Source organism: Colobus angolensis, unplaced genomic scaffold (assembly GCF_000951035.1).
Source record: "Colobus angolensis palliatus isolate OR3802 unplaced genomic scaffold, Cang.pa_1.0 Scaffold74, whole genome shotgun sequence".
Taxonomy (NCBI): Eukaryota; Metazoa; Chordata; class Mammalia; order Primates; family Cercopithecidae; genus Colobus; species Colobus angolensis.
In genome coordinates, this window is record NW_012121154.1 from 9,900,748 (window position 1) to 9,921,169 (window position 20,422).

The window sequence follows — 20,422 nt, forward strand, 5'->3', positions numbered from 1 at the left end:
TGGGGGCGGGGAGTGGGAGTCCCTCATAGCCCCCGGGCTCGGACCCGGCGGGGAGCAACTCGGGGCCCTGCCGCCCTGTGGAGGCTGGTGCGAGGGCGCCGCTCCTCTCCTCAGAGGGCTCTTTTGGCTTTGCCACCCTCACCCAGCCACGGCGGAAGGTCTGGGGGCAGAGCCCGGGCCAGGTGGCGGCGGGGCCTTAGGCGCCTGGCTCGCTGCGGGCCCGCGGGAATTCTCCCTTGGCCGAGGGGCCGGGACGCTGGCGGTTCCCTCAGCATCACCTCACGGCGAGGGCAGAGGGTGGTGCTCAGCTTAGCGGTCGCATCTCACCTCCCGGGGGGTTCATCGGCCGCGCAGGGGCTTTGCCGAGACAGGGGTGCTCCTGGAAGCTTCACGTTTTGAGAAAGAATCCGTGACCACCGAGGAAACCGCCCTATACCTAACAGTGAAACAGTTTGTCCCCACATTTGCGCGACGTGTTTCTGCCTCTGTTGAACCGTGTCCGTGGCTCAGGGGACACGGGGCTCGGCGCGAGAGGGCAGGGGCCGGCTGCGGGCTGCGGAGCGAGAGCCCCCAGGCGCCCCCGAGCTCCGCACCTGTGCAGGCTGGGGCTGCGCGCGAGATGCTCGGCTCCCGGTCCAGCCACCTCGGGGCTTTTTGATGATTCGGTAAGGGAGTGAAAGTGACTTTTGAGCCTTCCCAGCACTGATCTACTTTAAAGAAGGAAAACGTTGTGATTTCTCACAAAGTTTTTAAAGTCTTCTGTAAATGTTGGAGCTTCAGAGCTTACATGCAGCTTCAAAGCAGCGATGCCTGTGGGTCTCATCTTGCGTGTAGGGCGTTGTCCACTTCGGTAAATTTGGAAGTGGGTTTTTCGGAAGTGGGTATTAAATGACCCACATATACTACTCCTTTCCCTAAACGCTGGTGAAATTTTTCTTGATGTAAGTTATATATCAAGTTGCTATCTTGTATCTTCACACTCTCCTGTGACTATAGCGGAGTTATTTGTAGGTTTCCTTGGCTTGCAATGTTATTCCAAATAAGGAGTTATATGTTTGTGTGGCGTATGCATTGAGTTTGCATTAGTGTCATGATTAGTAAGGCTTTACTTTTTTCCGAGGTGGGGAGGGTGGTCAAGGAAGAATTTTATACAAAAATTAGCTGGGCGTGGTGGCACGCGCCTGTAATCTCAGCTACTCGGGAGGGCTGAGGCAGAAGAATCGCTTGAACCTGAGAGGCAGAGGTTACAGTGAGCTGAGATCGCGCCACTGCACTCCAGCCTGGGCAACAGAGTAAGTCTCCATCTCAAAAAATAAAATAAAATAAAATAAATAAATAAAATTAAAAAAAGTAACCCAAATGTCTGAAAAATTTTTGAAGGCTTAACTTTTTGAAATACAACAGGCAGCTCTGTCTTTTACCACGAAGTACTCCTTTTTCTGGACTCCCACTTTATTTTGCTAAATGGCAGTTGTCTGCAAATGAGAAGTTAGATGAAGTGTGAAATGCCACAGTCTTATGTTTCAGTAATGTGTGTTGTGCTTGAAAAGCTGTGTGTGACCCACTTGGACCTGGCTTCCTTGTATCTTTCTCTCATCTCTGAAGAAATATAAACTTGTGTATTGACCTTCCACTAAACAGATAGCTCTAGGTCCTCAGAAGGTACTTTCTGAAAATACTAGCTTTTCTGATACTGGTAGTATTTTGCTCTTTCAGAGCAAATATCTTGGCAAGATATTAGCCCTGTTATACTAAGATAATTATCACCTCTGATAATCACCAGTGGGTGGTAGCTCAAAAATACCCCCACACAAATTAATTCCTGTTCTGTAATTTATAGCAGTGGCAGGGAAATCTGGGATTCTGTCTCATTTCTAGCACAGCAGTTACTACACACATTTGTGCAAATCATTATCCTTTCAAAGTTCCAGCTTTTCAAATGTAAATTATGAATAATTATACCATTGTAATGCCTCCTCTATGCATACTTGCTTTCTAAATTTGAAGCCTTAATATTTTTACATCAACAAATACAATTGAAGTTTTCTTAGCGGTGCTAAGTAATTCTCATGAAATACGTATGACATATTCCTGACAAAACAGAGAGCTGGGCTAAGTCAGCCATGGAAATTCTGTGCCTATAAGATAGCATTTTGGTCAAAAAGGGGTCAAGGAGGAAAGAGACCAGATTTGGTTACTGCATTTGCTCCTGGTTCTGAGTTGAACTTTTGAGAAAACGGTTTCTCCTGAAATAAAAGAAGATATTTGTTAAAAATCAAAACAACTGCATAAAAGAATATTTTAACATGTAGGTGTAAATAATAAAAAACCAAAGCAAAACCATGTACCCACGACCCAGCTTAAAAATAGAGCAATGTCAAGACTCTTGAAGGCTCTTATGTGCTCCTTTCTGATTCTCTTTCTTTCTCTCATCCTCACCTCCTAGGTTAGCAACCATTTAAATTTTTATATTTTAACATTACTTTGACTTTATTTGTAGTTTAGCCCATATGTATATCTCCCTCGGCAAAATACTTCATTTTGCTTGCCTGTGAAATTTAAAGCATACTGTATGTATTCCTTTTGCTTATTTTCCTTCTCAATATTGTGAGATGTATTCATATTGACTGGCTAGCTGCAAGTTATTAATTTGTATTAATTAATGCTATATAGTGTTCCATCGTGTGAATTCAGCATGATGGTGGACATGGAGATGCACCCCTTAGATTTTCCTTTCAAAGAAGAGTTTGTCCCAGATGCTGTGAGTATAGTCAGCAGGCAGTCTTCAACTGTCAGCCCCTTCAGGGATTGCCTGGCAAGAGGGCTGCCCTACCCAACTTCACTTCCTTTTGGGTGTGGACCACATGAGATTGAGTGGGCTTTAAAGGCCTGGCCATTTCGATTGAACATGGGACAACTCCATTTCAGTTCTGAAGCTTCCTCTGTGGGGGGCCCAAGGTCACCTGAGGATATTGGGCCTGCATTGCTGCTGGACTTCTCACCCTACCAGGACTTGCTTCCTTCTCCTTCCTCTTACGGGTGTTAATCCCACTTTCCTGAGCACTCCCTGATGAATATACTAGGTAGTAAACTCTGTCTCAGAGTGCTTCCTAGGGAACCCAACTTACTTTTCCAGTGGGTGGCTTTTGGGGGGTTTCTGGGTTTTGCTGTATGGTCAGTACTCTTACCACCTGGTGCACACAGGCGTAGGTTTCTCTAGAATGTATGTCTAAAAGCGGAGTTGCTGAGTTACAGGCTGTGCACATCTTCATCTTTCCTGGGCAGTGCCAAATTGTTTTCCAAAGTGTTGTACTTATTAACACTCCGATTTGTGGTGTGGAAATGTTTCTGGTACTCACTATCCTCACAAGCCCTTGACAGTTCAGGATTTAAAATTTTTTTTTTTTTTTTGTCAAACTGGTAGGACTGATTCTTTCATTGTGCTCCGTGGTTGAGCATCTCTATGTATTTACCGGCTATTTGAATTTCCCCGCCTGTGAAATGTCTATTCATCCTTTTGTCCACTTTCCTATTTTTTTTAATTGATTGTTTTAGGAGTTACATTTTTGGGATTCTAGTTCTTTGTTTATCACATATGTTGCAGATATTTTTCTCTCAATCTATCACTTTTGTTTCAGTTTGTGATGGTGCCTTTGATAAACAGGGGTTCTTAATTTTAATGTAGTCTAAATTAGGAGTTTTTCTTTATAGTTGGTACCTTTTAGGATCTCTTAAATCCTCCCTGTTTTGAAGTCGTGAAGACATTTTTAATATTAAGTTTTAGAAGCTTTATGACTTTTTTACATTTTGATTTTAATCTACCTAGAATTTATTTTTATGTGGTATTAAAAAAAATTAATAGCCAATTAAAAAAAATTAATAGCTAATTGTTTCAATATTATCAACCCAATAGTCCTTTTAGTTCTCACAACAAAGCCCCTTCTGTCACATCAAGCTGCCTTATGTAGGTCTCCTTTTCTGAGTTCATTTTGTTCCATTATCTCAACTTGACAACTTTTTCTTTTTTCTTTTTTTTTTTTTTGAGAGTCTGGCTCTGTCGCCAGGCTGGAGTGCAGTGGCACAATCTCAGCTCACTGCAACCTCCGCCTCCCAGGTTCAAGCGATTCTCCTGCCTCAACCTCCCAAGTAGCTGGGATTACAGGCATGCGCTGCCACTCCCAGTGAATTTTTATATTTTTGGTAGAGACGGAGTTTCACCATATTGGTCAGGCTGATCTTAAACTCCTGACCTCAAGTGGTCTGCCCACCTCGGCCTCCCAAAGCGCTGGGATTACAGGCGTGAGCCACCATGCCCGGCCATGACAACATCTTAATAACTATGCTTTATGATAAGTATTGATAACTGGTAGGGTAAGTTGCCTCACCTTAGTATTCTTCATGAGTGTCTTAGCTGTTGTATGCACTTGGCCTTTTCATATATATATTTTTGAATCTGCCTGTCAGATTTCACAAAAGAGTTGATTTGAATTTCCTTTAGTCACATTGCCTCTGTAGATCAGCTTGGGGAGAATTGGCATCTTTATGATATTGGATCTTCCTAACTATGAATAAAGTATAGCTCATTATTTATTTAGATCTTTTAAAATGACTCTTAATAAGTCTTAGAATTTTCTCCATGAAGGTTCTGCACATGTTTTGCTAGATTTCATCCTAGGTTATTTTTTGTTGCTCTCATAACTAGCACACTTAAAAACATGACATGTTGTAGCTATTGCTGGTATACAGCACTGTAACAGATCTTACATGTTGATTTTTGTATCCAGTGCTCAATCCCTTGTTGGGATTGATCACATCTTCAAGAAAATAAGATCCACAATATGTAAGTTTTCTAACATTTAAATGTCAATATTGAAGACTGGAAAGGATGTAGATTTTCTTGCCTGCTTTTATTAGTCTTGGATTTATGAAACACCAGATTGACTTGTCTTTCAAATATTGTAATCTTTGCCAGGGAAGTGGTATATTTTACCAAGTGACTGATTCAAGAATAGTACTTTTTTTATGTTGCCTCCTATGTATTCCTAGATTGATTTGGGGGCCAGAAGGTTACCTTAGTCACATTGTTTTCACTTTTTTTTTTTTTTTTTTTTACTATTTTCTTGCCACTATCTGTCCTTTTTACTTTTATTTCTGCTAATTCTTTCCTGGTCTCCTTTTCTAATTCTCATTTCTCTCTTAACTTCATTTTACTCAGAATATGAAATATAAATCACATAATGTTTACTGCATAGGTTTAGGAATTGTAATAACTGGTCATCTTGAGTCTGAGGATTTATATGAATTATTTACAGAATAATGTTATAGGCATACTCATATTTTATCACCTCTTGATGTATGTATTAGGAACTAGTTCAAAATTTTGTATGAGGCTGCATGACATTTTTCTCCTTAAGTATGGTCATTGGAAAGACAAATACTTTGATTTTGTCTCATAGCAGTTTGGGATAAAATGTACACATTTGACAAACCCTCTTCATGTAAAGTGAAATCACTTTTGTTTGACAAAGAATAGATTGAAACTAATGAGAATATCTGGCCAACCAGCTTGTTTTACAAGAGCTATGCCTTGCCAATACCTTCAATATCTAGGTACTCTCCTTTCTTTTATAGGTTTACCTATGCAAGTATCTATCAAAATGCTACATTGTTTTCTTCATGAGCACTGAGTACACTAAACTGTGAAATTAAACCACATTTCCTCATTTGAAATTGCAAAACTTCTTCCTCTGGACTTTCCAGTGATGAACTACTGGGAGAAGAGTCAGAATGAATAAGCAAAGAGGTTACTGAATACTTCTTTTAAAAGGGTGTGTTAAGACATGGGCAACTAGTCCAGGGAGGAAGAGCTGATGGCTTAATAGTATGTGGTGAGACATTGGTCTCTGGATTTGCAACATTACCAAATTTGTCTATTTCAAATGTCCTTGAAATGTGAACCATGTACTTAACTGCAGGGTTATTCAGCCCTGCAGTTATTACCTAATGTTCCCATGACAACATTATTTTTATTTCTTTCAACTCTGTCATGGTTATAAGATGGTCCAAGTTATGCCCTCTAACGAATACTGCTTAATATGTAATGTACATTTGTAGTTCAGTGGTTCTTAAGCCTGGCTGCTTAATTCATTAGAATCACCCAGGGAACCTAAAACACATACATATACATCAGAGAGTGGGCTAAACACCAGCTCAATAAAATCAGACTATCCTGGGTATGGCTTGGGGCATCAGTGTTCTTTTAAAAGCTCCCCTAATGATTTTAAGACAGCCAGAGTTGAGAACCACTAGTTTAATGGGATAAGCATGTGTCATTTATTGTAATCTGCGTTTGTTGGAGAATTTTTTCCTCTTGATATTATAGTAATCTGAAAATAGATATGCCTTTGCAAGTAAATTGGATTTAGCAAGATTTCTTGTAAAGAAGTTTCTTATCTTAGCCGAAACTTTTTAAGTGTACTTTTGAGACAGTCTCTCCTAGCATACTTACAATCTTGAAAGAAAAAAAATACTTCTCAAAATATTGACACATTGCATTCCAGAAGTTTGAAGTCATGTACAGGATGAAAAAGAACTCACTGAAATTCTCTTTAGATGTCTACAATATCTACCTTTCAAAGGACTTTTGAGTAATTACTCATTTTCTCATTGTAAGCTTGATACAGAACACTCAGCTCATTGTTCTGTTTACCTTTTTCTAGGTTTGAGTTCAGTCTGTGCCATCTTTTCACTGTATATGGGTCAAGTATCATTATCATGTTGAAAAGTGTAGTAGGCCTGGAATACCTTGTACAATGCAGATGAGATAGAAATGAGAACTCTCTAAATTGTGAAGGGCTACTTATCCATAAGCATTATTATTATTATTATTATTATTATTATTGTTATTGTTATTAAGAGATGGGGTTTTGCTATTTTGCCCAGGTTGGTCTTGAACTCCTGAGCTCAAGCCATCCTCCCACCTTGGCCTCCCAAAGTGCTGAGATTACAAGCATGAGTCATCATGCTCGGCCCATAAACTGATTATTTAAATCCTAGTCCCCTAAGAGACTAAATTATTATCTTTATTATCCTTCAGTGTGAAGTGAGTCTGACATCTCAATATACATGTCAATATACTGACAAACGTTTATACCCATGTGTAGAAAACGCTTTGCCCTATGCTTTTGCCCTGCCCCTAGGAGATGCATGAAGCTACTGCTTGTGAGGGGAAGGGAAGAGAGATCTCAGGATGATTTCTCAGTGAAACCTGCTCTTCCTCTCTCTAAATGTTTCCCACGTCCAGCTCCAGTGCTGATGTCCAGCTCACCAATTATCCTTATTTTTTATCTTGTCTTTTCCTTTTTGGAATATAGATAGAAATTTGCTGAGTTACACATATTTTGCATATGTTTTGTCTTAATATTAGAATTTGTCATAATCAATGTAATTAATGTAAAAACTATTCCTGTATGGGAAAAAATGAGTCAAATTTAAGCAATTTTATTAATTTATGTATTTATGTATTTATTTATTGAGACAGTCTTGCTCTGAAGTGCAATGGCTCGATCCCAGCTCATTGCAACCTCCACCTTCTGGGTTCAGGTGATTCTCCTGTCTCAGCCTCCTGAGTAGCTGGGATTACAGGTGTGCACCACCATGCCCAGCTAATTTTTTGTATTTTTTAGTAGAGATTGGATTTCACCACGTTGACTAGGCTAGTCTTGAATTCCTGGCCTCAAGTGATCAGTCTGCCTCAGCCTTCCAAAGTGCTGGGATTACAGGCATGAGCCACTGTGCCTGGCCATAATTTTGGATAACTTTTGAGGAAATTGGAAAAATACACACTTCTGCCCAATCAGTGATAATTACAATGCTGACTCTACCAATGTTTAAATCCTTTAACTGTAGATTTAGGAGAAATATCCTAAAATTTTAGAAGAAAGATGGTCAGTTAACTTATAAGTTAAATGTTTTGTGTAAAGAGTCTGTATGTCCTTCCGCAAAATATGACTTTCATATAGACAAGGACACAAGTTATAAGTTCACAGCTTAGTTAATTTTCACAAAGTGAAGCACACTCATGCAACTAGGACTCAGAACAGCAAGGAAAACATTAACAGAACCTCAGAAGTCCTTCATGGTCCTTTCTAGTAGTCACTTATCTAACACTGTAGATTAGTTGTGCCTATTATCGAAAACTTATGTATGAATTGAAACATACAATTTGTACCTTTTTTGGTGGTGGGGAAGGTTCTTTTGCTCAGTTTTATATGTGTTATTGCAGAATGTTAATTCCTTGTTTTGTGCTATTGTTTGGATATAACACAATTTATTCATTCTTCACTTAATGGATAGTTTGGGTTTCTGGTTTGGGCAATGATGTACCACAGTACTATAGACATTCTTATGTGTCCCTTGCTAAATATATGTATATATTTCTTTTGAGGATGTATGTACAAGTGTAGTTGCTGAGTCATGTGTTCAGATTCACTAGGTACTGCCAGTTTTCCAATTTATACTCCTATTAACAATGTATGAGAGTTTCAGTTGCATCAGATTTTTTTTGCATCACGTAATACTAAAACATAATAAGTCAAGGATGCATGTTATAACTTTTAGTATAACTAATAAAAGAATAGCAAAAACATGTAACTGACAAGTTAATAGGTAATCAAATGAAATCATAAACTTAGTCTAGAAGAGTAGTACAACAGGTGAGACACATAGAAAACAAATAGTAATATGACAAATATCAACCCAATATGTTAGTAATTACATTAGATGTAAATGGACTACATACCCCAATTAAAAGATTAAGAACGTCAGATTGGAGGAAAAAATCCCAAGTAGATACTGCTTATAAAACATATCTTCAATATAAGGACACAGGAATATTAATAACAGAAAGTTATGCAAGCACTAACCAAGCTGATGTAGTTATATTATTATATTAATATCAAAGTAGACCTTAAAGTAAAATAATTATTAGAAATAAAGGATGTATAATGAATAAAGGGTTGCTAATCCAGCTCCTATTTTAAAAATTTATGTGTAATTTTTCAGACCCAACCATGTGCAGTTACAAAGACTTTATCTGACAGGCCTTACGGGAGAAAGCTGCTCTCCTCAAATCCGACTTGGTGTGTGGCCAATGCACCGTAGTCCCTGAAATGAGTTGTAGGTGTGATTCAGGCCCCGCTGGCCAGCCATACTGTTACAGATAGCTGCATTCCTAGCCCAGGTTCTTCATTTAGAGGCCTCTTTATCAGAGGCCTTTAGTAGAGACCTTTCTCAGGTGCCTCTAAACCACTAAAACCACCTTAGCAGGTGGAAGAGGGGAGCTTTGAAGACTGCTTTTTCTCTACTCCAGTGAAATAATTTTCCACTCCTAGCTCTTCTCCCTCTCCCTACCCTTGGCACCTGGATCCATGATACTGGCAGGAACCTTTTTGGGAGGGTCCCTCGATTGTGAAGAGAGCTCCATATCTGTGCTGATTCACTTGACCCTTGGTTAACGGCACCATTCCATGGGGAGAAAATAGACCAGGGACATTAGCACTTTCTCTTGTTTAGCCTCTTGCTTTATAGCGTCACAGTAAGTGATTAAAAGCTTGACTGTTAAAAAGTTAATATTAACTTTTTAATCTTGTTTTAATTGAGTACTCAGACAGCTGGCAGCTCAGCTTAGAGCCTAACAGTGGTTAATCCACCAGGAGGCTATAACAATTCTAAATTTGTATGTCCTTAATGATGTATCCTCAAAATGCACAAAGCAAAAACTAACAGATACTTGAAATTTATTGTATAACATTCACACAGAAAAGAGCATACAGCTCAGTGAGTTATCATAGAGTATATCAGTATACCCAAGACATTTAACATTACCAACACCTAACAAGGCTCTCTTGAGATACCTCTCAATGACTATGGCTTTCTCCTTCCTTAAAGGTCACTACTGTTTGTACTTCTAATAAAAGAGATTCGTTTCGCCTGTTTTTAAGTTTTATATAATAGAATTATTAGTATATATTTATATTTGGTTTCCTTTACTAATATATTGGTTAGATATGTTTCTAACCATCTTCTGCTGAGTATTAACCTGCTATTATCATTTCAGATGTTTTAGAAAACGATTATGAGAGCTTACGTGTATTAAATGTTGAAAGAAATGGAAATATTATTTATACATATAAGGTATGTCTATATTCTTTTTTATTGTGGTAAGATGTAAAATATACTGTTTTTAATCATTTATATTCTCTTTTTACAGAATTCTATACTGTATCTTATTGAGGGGTAATGAATAAACTTGTTGGCATTTAATCTTAAGACTTTGTGTGTGTGAGATTGAATAAAGTGATTGAAATTTAGTAGTAGTAGGTTGGGCATGGTGGCTCACATTGTAATTCTAGCACTTTGGAAGGCTGCGGCGGGCGGATCACTTGAGGTCACGAGTTTGAGACCAGCCTTGCCAACATGGCAAAACCCTGTTTCTACCAAAAAATACAAAAATGAGCTGGGCGTGGTGGCGCACACCTGTAGTTCCAGTTAGGAGGCTGAGGCAGGAGATTCGCTTGAACCCAGGAGGTGGAGGTTGCAGTCAGCTGATATTGTGCCACTGCACTCCAGCCTGGGTGACACAGCGAGATCCTGTCTCAAAAAAAAAAAAAAAAATTAGTATTAAATGTTTCTTCATTTTAAAATAAAACTAAATGGGCATATCTGACATAATAACTCAAATTTTGAATCAATGAACAATTTCGTTTTCTAGACAAAAAATGCCAAGTAAAAATGTTTAAACCTAATTAATATGTTAACATTTTATCATTGGAGAAAATATTAAATATGATTAGTCTCTTCAGACGTAGATATGTTAGGACTTGACTTTTGAAGCATTGTTATTATTTTGTTTTTAGAAACAGGGTCTTACCCTGTCACCCAGGCTGGGGTGTAGTGGCATAATCATAGCTCACTGCAGCCTCAAACTCATGGGCTCAAGTAGGTTCCTTGAGCTCCTGCCTCAACCTCCCCAGTAGCTAGGACTACAGGCATGTGCAGCATTGTTATTTAACAATGTGTTTTCAATGTCAAGTGTTCTAAGGAAAATTTAGCTTTACTATAATAAGCACACATGAATAATTCAAATGGCCAGTTTGCGCAGTTACATCACTGTACTTTTTTAAGTAAAAATAATTATTGTAAGTTGTGTCTTAGAATGGTACCTTTAAGGAATTGTGTGATTCACGGTGTTTTACTTATAAGAATGCTGTGGACTTGTCCTAGCCATCCCTATTATCTATCATATGTGTATATTTTCAAAGACATAAGTGGAAGTATGAAAAGATTTACTCCTTCACCATGCTCAGGCCTACTAGACAGTTCCCCAGACTCACTGAGCTCTACACTATTGATGCATTTTATTCTTTGAGCCCAAATGACTAGCTGGACTGGATTCAGTCCCCCTCTGACAGGCACAGAAAGCTTCTTTTAAAGTACTTACTGCTAAGATTGAGTTATTGCAGGTTGGTTTTAAAACTAGTAACATTCTAACTTCCTAAACAATGACATTTAATAAACATCTGTTTAATTTTTTTTAGGATGATAAGGGAAATGTCATCTTTGGATTATATGATTGTCCAACCAGACAAAATGAGGTAAAAATCACCATAAATCATAGATTACTCATTGGTTACTTTACTGCCTTTAGAGTTTTCTTCTTTGTCTCCTCCTTTTTCTAGACATAAATTCCAACTTTATTTTCTTTTTTCTTTAAACATTTTATTTGAAAAAACAGAATTGCAATTTAAGGCATGCACACAGACCAGGGTGGTCTTTGGTATGTCCAAAGAACTAAGAAAGTTTGGGGGTTTTATCAGAAAGAGAAATGTTACATATGGCTTTGAAAGAAAACTCACTGGCAATAGGAAAGTTTCTGGGAGCTGGCAAGATCTCATTGGTGTGTGAAAGCAGTAGGTAAAACTAGTTTTAGAGCCATGGCAGTTTGTTTCAGTAGCTACTAGGTGAAGCTATTCTTAAGTTTATGGCATTTGGTCATTTTGGCAGCTGGCTTGCAAGACACCTGGGCAGGCACTTGTGCCCCATGTGCTTCTCTTTTCCTCTCCTGATCTCTTGATTTAACTCAATTGAGTATGACAGAATAACTCCAATTGATGCAATCAGTTATCACAGTATATGCAACAGTTTTATTCTTTTATTTGTTGATGGGCATCTATTTCTAACATTTATCTATTATGAACACTATTGTATACATAGCTATTTTAAAATTCTTTTGTATGCATATCTAGGAGTGGGAATACCAACTTTATTTTCTAAAAATTTATATTTCTTTGCTTTCCTTCTCCCTTAACGATCTCTTGGTCCTATTATCTTAAACAAAAAACACAAGGACTATTGAACCAAAAAGTAAGGTGAAGTCTCTTAGACCTTTGAGATTTAAGTAAAATTGGCTCAAACAAATTATTCAGTATCCTGTAAGAAAGTAGGAGGTCCAGTGTCCTCGTCGAGATTTGTGTACTTCCACATTATCATTTAATGACCTCTGACTCTTTCTGCTTCTGCTTAACCTTCTTGTGTCTTGTTTCTCATTATTTCTTAATGATTCAGACAAGGAACCCCTTTCCTTTTTTTCCCCCCAGATTACTCACATGAGGCATTGGTTGATGTGACAGGTGACTTTGTCTAATTCTGGGAGCAAATGAGAGTGAGTAATTTTGTGCCTATGTAAAAACAATTTAGAATTGAATATTGGACATTTTTGAACTTAAATGTCCTTTATCTGTTACAAATTTCTTACAGGTCGCCTTACTCTTCAGGGTTCCAATATGCTGCTTGGTTAATTCTCTCTTCCTTCTTCCACCCCTTTCACATTCATTCATTCATTCATTCACTCACTCATTCACTGATCCAACAAATAAGCATTGAGTATTTTCCCTGTCAGGTGCTGGAGACACAGTGATGATCAACATAAACTCTTTCACAATACACAGTCTAGGGAAAGAGAATAAAATACCTAGTTTTCAGTGCAATTGTTGCTTAATTTCTGTGTGGCATGTATTCTAAAAAAATGGATTGAGAGGAGACACCATAGTCTGTCTTCTCTCAATCCAGTTGTGGTGACTGCTGTTACCTTTTGGGGTCATATTCCGCTCACATTTCCCAAGACTGTGAGCACTTGATAGTAGGAGCACTTTGCATACCAGTGTGTTTCATCCCGGTTACCTTTAGCTTACTGCCTGTGAGTGGTAGGAGTGCAGTGAATATTTTTCAATGGATTAATAGTAATAGGTTCCCTCCAGAGTGGCTGGTTTTCAAAAATTTTCCAGTGACAAAGCTGCTTTGAATTCCAAAATGTGAAAATTAGTCCAGAAAATAAATTGGCCAAAGGATAAATTAATAGGAAATTTAAACTAGCTTTGTAAACAGGCAAATTTTGCTTCTGAACCATAGGTGCTAAACAAACCCTCCCCTTCTCCAGTCTCTTCTCCACATAAACACAACCCTTACAGCCCATATGTGTTTTTGACTGACCTTTCGATGGTTTTATTGAAGGAATGGATTTGTATACCAAATCTACATGGTCTTTAAAATTCTTTTTTTTTGTTGAGATGGAGTCTCTGTTGCCAGGCTGGAGTGCAGTGATGCCATCTTAGCTCACTGCAACCTCCACCTCCTGGGTTCAAGCAATTTTCCTGTTTCAGCCTCCCAAGTAGCTGGAACTACAGGTGTGTGCCACCACGCCCAGCTAATTTTTGTTGTTGTTTTAGTAGAGATGGGGTTTTCACCATGTTGGCCAGGATAGTCTCGATCTCTTGACCTCATGATCTGCCTGCCTCAGCCTCCAAAGTGCTGAGATTACGGTGTGAGCCACCACGCCCAGCCTAATTCTTTTCAAGCACTATATTTTTCCTTGCAAAGGTGCCACCATGAGAAAGATGGTGCCATCAAGAGGGAAAAAAAATCTTTCTCTTGGCAATTAAGCTTCAGGATGGGATAATGGTTTCTGAGTCTTAATGCTTACCCATCCTTCTCTAAAAGTTTTTAGTTTTTAAATTTGAAAAACAAGTACAGCAATGTCCTGTGTACTCTTCACTCAGTTTCTCTCAATTGTTACATCTTGTATAACTATAGGATAATATATTAAAACCAATAAATTAATGTCAGCAGAATGTGTGCATATAGTTCTATGCCATTTCATCACTTGTGTAGATTCCTGTAATTACCACTGCAATCAAGAAAGAGTTATTCCGTCACCACAAGATCTATTGGTGTTGAAATTTTACCAGTTCGAATGAAGTGTAGAACTCTTATCTCCTTTTAAGTCTCTTTGCCTTTCCGTGTTTCTGTCTTTGATATTTCCTGTACATTCTTTAAGATCCACATCAGGCAATGTTATACTTTTTGCCCCGATTGTCAAACATAATTTAGAAAACACAAGAGTAGAAGGAAGGTCTATTGTGTTTACCTGTATATTTGCTGTTTCCATGGTTCTTTCTGATGTTCTAACATTCCTTTTATCATTTCCTTTCTCTTTCAAGAACTTTTTTTAGCCATTTTTTTTAGGGTAAGTATGCTGATGACAAGTTTTCATAGTTTTCTTCCTCTGAGAATGTCTTTTTTTTCCTTTCATTCCTGAAGGATAATTTTGCCAAGTATAGAATTCCGGATTCATAGTTCTTTTCGTTCCTCTCTTGAAAAACGTGCCATTTCCTTCTGGGTTCTCTGGTTTCTCACGAGAAATCTGCTGTCTTTTGAATTTTTTCCCCCCATTAGATGTCACTTTTTTTCTTTGCTGTTTTTGAAAAAAATTTTTTCTTTTTCCTTAGTTTTCTGAAGTTTGATTATGCTGTGTCTTGGTATGGATTTGTTTGGATTTTCCCTGTTTGGGGTTCACTCCACTTATTGAATCTGTAGTCTCTTGCCAAATTTGGGACATTTTTAGTCATTAGCCAATATTTCCTCAAATATTTTTTCTTAACGTTCCAATCTGTTTCTCTTTGCTTTTTGTGGACTCTGATTACAAGAATGGTAGATCTTTTGTTATAGTCTCACGGATCTCTGAGGTTCCGTTTCTTTTATTTTTCGGTTTTCTGTCTATCATTTAAATTAGGCAACTTCTATTGTTTTCAAGTTCACTGATTCTTCTGTCCTCTCCAGTGTGTTGTTGAGCCTACCCATGGAGGTTTTGTTAAAAAAAAAAAAAAAAAAAATTGGTAATTGTATTTTTCAGCTGTGAAATTTCCATTTGTATTTTTCTTTACATATTCTATTTCTTGCTGAGACTTTTTTCATTTGTTTCGAGCATACTTGTTATTACTTATTGAAGCATTTTTATGACCGTTTTAAAATCTTTGTCAGAAAATTCCAATATCTTTGTTATCTCAGTGCTTGTGCCTATTGTTTTCTCATTCAGTTTGAGATTTTCCTGGTTCTTGGTATGACATGAGATTTTCTATTGTATGCTAGACATTTCCAGGACTACATTATGAAACTCTGGATCTTATTTAAGTCTTCTCTTTAGCATGCCTCCTCTGATAATTTACCTGTTGGGGAATTAGTGGGGTTGGTGGTACAACCTACTACTGCTAAGTTGTGCCGGGTGAAGGTCCAGGTTCCCCACTTGGCCTACTTGGACACCCTAGTGGAGAGAAGTGTCTTGTTATGGCCAGACAGAAGTGGGATTTCAGTCTCCCCACTTAGCTTCCACTGATAACACTGCAGAGGAGCAGGATCGGGGAAAGGTAGGTGAAGGCCTCATTATCACTGGGTGGTAGTGAAAGTTCTGGCTTCCCATTCAGCCACCTCAGACACCATCCCAGTGAGGAGGTAGAAAGGGACTTCTTTACTACTGGAGTCTGGGTGGGAGTCCAGGATCCACGTGGCTTTGCTGGCACTTTCGGTGGGGGAAGGCTTATTTACCACTGGGAATGGATGAAAGTCCTGATTTCCTTTTTGGTCTTCTTTGATACTCATCTTGCAGAAGGGGGAAGGGTGCCTTGTTATAGCTGGGCAAAGGTGGGAGTCTAAGCTCCCCATGCAGACTTTGCTGGTAGAGATAGGAGTGGGGTTGCATTTTCTTTCGTGGTGTTTAGCTGGAGTTAGGGTGGTTATAGTAAAAAAGTTTCTCTCTTGCTGTGTTTCCCCTTTCCAGTTCCTTTGGCTAGAGAGCATGGGTGTGTGTTTGTTTTTGTCTGCTCCCATCAGTATTTCTGTTGTTTTCATCTCTTTAGCTCCGAGTCTAGGCTGTATGACACAAAAGAAAAACCCAGGGAACTCACCACTATGTCATTCATCAGGATCTGGGGTCCCTAAAGAGTATGCTGCCTTCTCTCTGCATTTCAGAGTCATCTTTGAAACTTAAAAAAATATATGTCCAGGGTTTTAAAACTGTACTTGGTGGGAGCAATAGGGACAAGTGGGTTGACTCCACTTTGCCCTGCCCCACCTCAAGTTTTGAGTTAATGGTCTTACCCTGGAATCGGCAAATGAGAAGCAGTATACTACTTATGCTTTCCATTAGCATAAGTAATGGGATAAGCGTAAGCACAGTCCCAATAGCTTTCCTTCCTCACCCTCTTCCACCTCTTTCTCCCACCTTCTGTCATGTAGGACTTCCCTGGTAGTGCATACAAGAGTGAACATGACCTAAACTGATTGGATAAAAGAGAATACTTTGCTGGGAATTTGGGACATGGACTCTTCTCTTTTCCATTGGGTTTGGTGATAAGTGAATTCACTGGGTTGGAGTTGCTGTGGCTTTGGGGAATAGAACTTGGAGCTCTATTGTGTGGAGGCTGACAAATGTATTGAACCCAGAAAGCTAGGAGAATGGATATTTCCAGCTGTAGATCAAGCCAATACTGAAGTAACACCCGATTCTGTTCAATTACATGAGCCACTAATTGTCTTTTTGCCTAGGCTAGATTGGGGAAGATTTTTTGATGCTTGGAGTTAAAGACTTCTGATCCTTGCACACCTGTTGACCTAGAAATTCCACTTTGAGGTTTTGATATTACAGAAATATCTGCACAGATTCACACAGGTTTATGTATAAGGTTCATTGGATTATTATATTACCTAAATGTAGGAGGCATACTAAATGCCCATCAGTAAGTTTTGGAAATTGATACAGCTATTAAAGGATTAAGACTTCTGTACTGATACAGAAGGCTCTCCAAAACATGTTGTTACATGAAAAAAGCAAGTTGTCAGAATAATACATTTAATACATTCCATTTATGTTTTTTAAAAACTCACAATGTAACTGTGTAATGTAAGTGCATAAATATAGACAATTTATAAACGTGCTTCCTTTTGGAAGAGAGTTGAGATTGGCTGAGTATGAAGGACTGCTATTTCTTTTGACCTTTTATTTTTGTTTGAGACAGGGTCTCCCTCTGTCACTTGGGCTGGAGTGCAGTGGCACAATCATGGCTCATAGCAGTCTTAACCTCCTGGGCTCAAGTAATCCTCCTATCTCAGCCTCCCAAGTAGCTAGGACTACAGGCATACCACCATACCTGACATATTTTTAAAAAAACTTTTGTAGAGATAGGATTTGGTCATGTTGTCCAGGCTGGCTTTGACTTTTTATTTGATAGTGTTTGCATCTTTTAAACATTGAGCCTATACTTATGTTATCTTTGTAATTAAAAGATAACACATTAAAAATTATGTGTACGTACCCATTCTTCTTAGTAATAATTTAGAATTAGATTCTTCTTAGTAATAATTTAGAATTCCTCAATTAGAGCAAGAGTCAAAGGAAACCAAAAATTCTCACTTGAATTCAGTACCTGATTAACTGAAAGTTTACTTTCCGTAATCAGTTGTCCCCTAGCATTGCCAGCTTTTCCCATCGACTTCTAGCTATAGGGGTCTTGTGTGTTCTCAATACTTTTTTAGGGTGCAGGTACTAGTAACCTTCTTAATACTTATACTATTTACTGTTTCTCTTAGGCTGTTGTCTTCTGAGATCTAAGACTGTCTCTTTCCCTTATCTTCTGGGTGTTCTTTCAGACAGCCTGCCTAATAGAACTGGTGTTCTCTAGTTCCTCAATCTCCACATCACATCCTCCTACATGGGCATTTTCATTTTCTTTAATATTCAAGAAAATGGAATCTTGCAACATTTTGAACATTTTAAACAACAACAAGGAAAGAAAATTAAAGAAGACTACCTTCCTGGTTCTCTAAATATGAAAGGCCTATGGGAGATGCACTTGTGACAGTGGCTAAGAAAACTAATGATTATTTTGTAATTAATTACCTCAGTAATTACAATAGCTAACATTTGAGTGCTTATTGCACTAAGTGCTTCATAGAGATTATCTCACTTGATCCTCCTAACAATCCTAGAGTAGATGTGTTTTACTGATGGCGGGATAGAGAAGCTGAATAATTTATCCAAGGTCACACAGCTAGCAAGTGACAGAGTAAGGATTTGAACCTGGGTCTAGTTGGGCTCCAACATCTATGCTCTTAACCACTATACTTGGTTGTCTCATGGCTAAATATCAGTGCCAAACATGGCTTACAATAGCAAACTTTTTTTTTGGTTAAAGAGTAGTCTGGAATGTGTCAGCATAGCTAAATTAGTTTCATTCTTTACTGAAATATTTTGCCCCAGTAATACTTAGCACAGAGCTTAATGGGAATTTATGTTCATATAATTGTTATTTAATGTATGAAACTTCAAACTAAAAAATACTTTTGCTTTAATAGCTTCTGTATACCTTTGAGAAAGACTTGCAAGTTTTCAGTTGCTCTGTCAACAGTGAAAGAACTTTACTTGGTAAGTTGAGCTCTTACTGCTACACGTCAAGAACTGAGCTACATCTTTTAAGAGTTTCAAAGTATTAGATTTTTTCAGTATTATTCTATAACAATGATTTTCTGAGAAAGAAATGTTCTTGAGAAGTTAAGTTTGAAATAAAGAATGTGGAGGGTATACCTACAAAAAAGAATGTTTTGTGTTCTGCCCTTATCTTCCGTTGACATATCTCTTTGAGCCCTCATCTATTTGAGGTATAAAATGGTAAGCTTTAACAAGCCATCATATGGATCAATTGCTAATGGAATTTTTTTTTCTTTTTCCATTAGCTGCAAGTTTAGTTCAGTCTACTAAAGAAGGAAAAAGGAACGAACTTCAACCAGGTAATGAAATTACACTTTTTAATACCTATGGGTAGGTGAAGGTTATTGGTAGATGATTTATTATACTACTAAATAAGATTTCAAGCATCTTTAGAAATAGCCTCATTGTATCTCAGAATAAAAGACAAAGGTCATATCAAGCATGAACAAGACTTCTAAAAAATATATATTTTTTCAAGCAAACAGAAAAGTACAGACAATGATCTAACAGTGATTTAATAGAAGTATTAAGATGGTAATTATTACCTGCAGGCTAAATAAATGCTGAAGTAGAAACCTATGGTCAGATATTGGTGTAAAAGATTGGGAAAGTCAAGAATGCATCTTTTCTTATATCTGGTTAAGTATTGATTAGTACCTAACACATTGTAAGTAGTACACCAATACTGAAGATCAATTCTGCTCATTTGCCAAGGCCCACTTTATAGTTTGTAGCTGTGTGATGCTCACTGGCCCCTCCCCACCACCTTTTAAAAAGTGCTGTAAGTCATCCCTCTGTCTATAACTCAAGTATTGAGTGCCTGCTGTGGGTCAGGCACTATGCATGGTGCTGGGGAAACAATGATGTGTAAGAGAGGTATAGCATCTGCCCTCATGGGGTTTTCAGTCTAGTCTAGGGTTTCAGTTGCAAATGCATACACTGGCCTGAGAGACCATGTAAATATGTGAAGTAGTTTGAATGTAAGAAAAAAAATCAAGTGACCAGCAGAATGTCTTTGTTTTTTTGTTTTTTGTTTTTTCCCATTTTTAACATACAAACCAAGAAATATTTTTTTTTCTTTAATGGAAAAAAAAAAAAAGTTCAAGAACTATAGGAACTAGTAGTGGGGTGGGGATGCCCTGTGGGGAACTTTCAAGAGGGGGAGCCACTACTCAGCTCTAGCTTTTTGTTGTCACTAGCAAGTCCAGTGGAACTGGCTTTTCAATGTATCAACGGAAGTCTGGAGCTTTTTTTAAAGATCAAATTTGTAAATGTTGGCTTGAATATATTTAAAAATCCTACTTGGGACAATAGTAACCACCTGTGGGCTGGAGCCAGCCTGTGACTACCATTGGTCAACTTCTGGCCTAGTGGGTCTCCTATCAATCTCGTACTGTTCTGCTCCCAGGTGCTTTCCATCTGTTCTGTTTATTTGACGCTTAAATTCCTTCTTAAATTACTTCTTTTGTTAGCATAGTTACCACTCAGATGGATTTTCCTGCCGTTGCATGTGATGGAAAAACCCTTTGTACTTATTTTCCACATGAG

At 38.2% G+C, this 20,422-nt stretch overlaps 1 protein-coding gene across 1 annotated transcript in view; it reads left to right on the top strand.

The window, feature by feature from the left end:
• Nucleotides 1-31: 31 nt before the first annotated feature.
• Nucleotides 32-20,422, top strand: part of GSAP (gamma-secretase activating protein) — a 104,380-nt gene continuing 83,989 nt past the window's right edge. The window contains exons 1-5 of the mRNA XM_011927720.1: nucleotides 32-665; nucleotides 10,118-10,194; nucleotides 11,598-11,654; nucleotides 18,742-18,811; nucleotides 19,120-19,173. The gene's annotated coding sequence lies outside the window, so the exon portion shown is untranslated. The remainder of the gene's footprint in view (nucleotides 666-10,117; nucleotides 10,195-11,597; nucleotides 11,655-18,741; nucleotides 18,812-19,119; nucleotides 19,174-20,422) is intronic.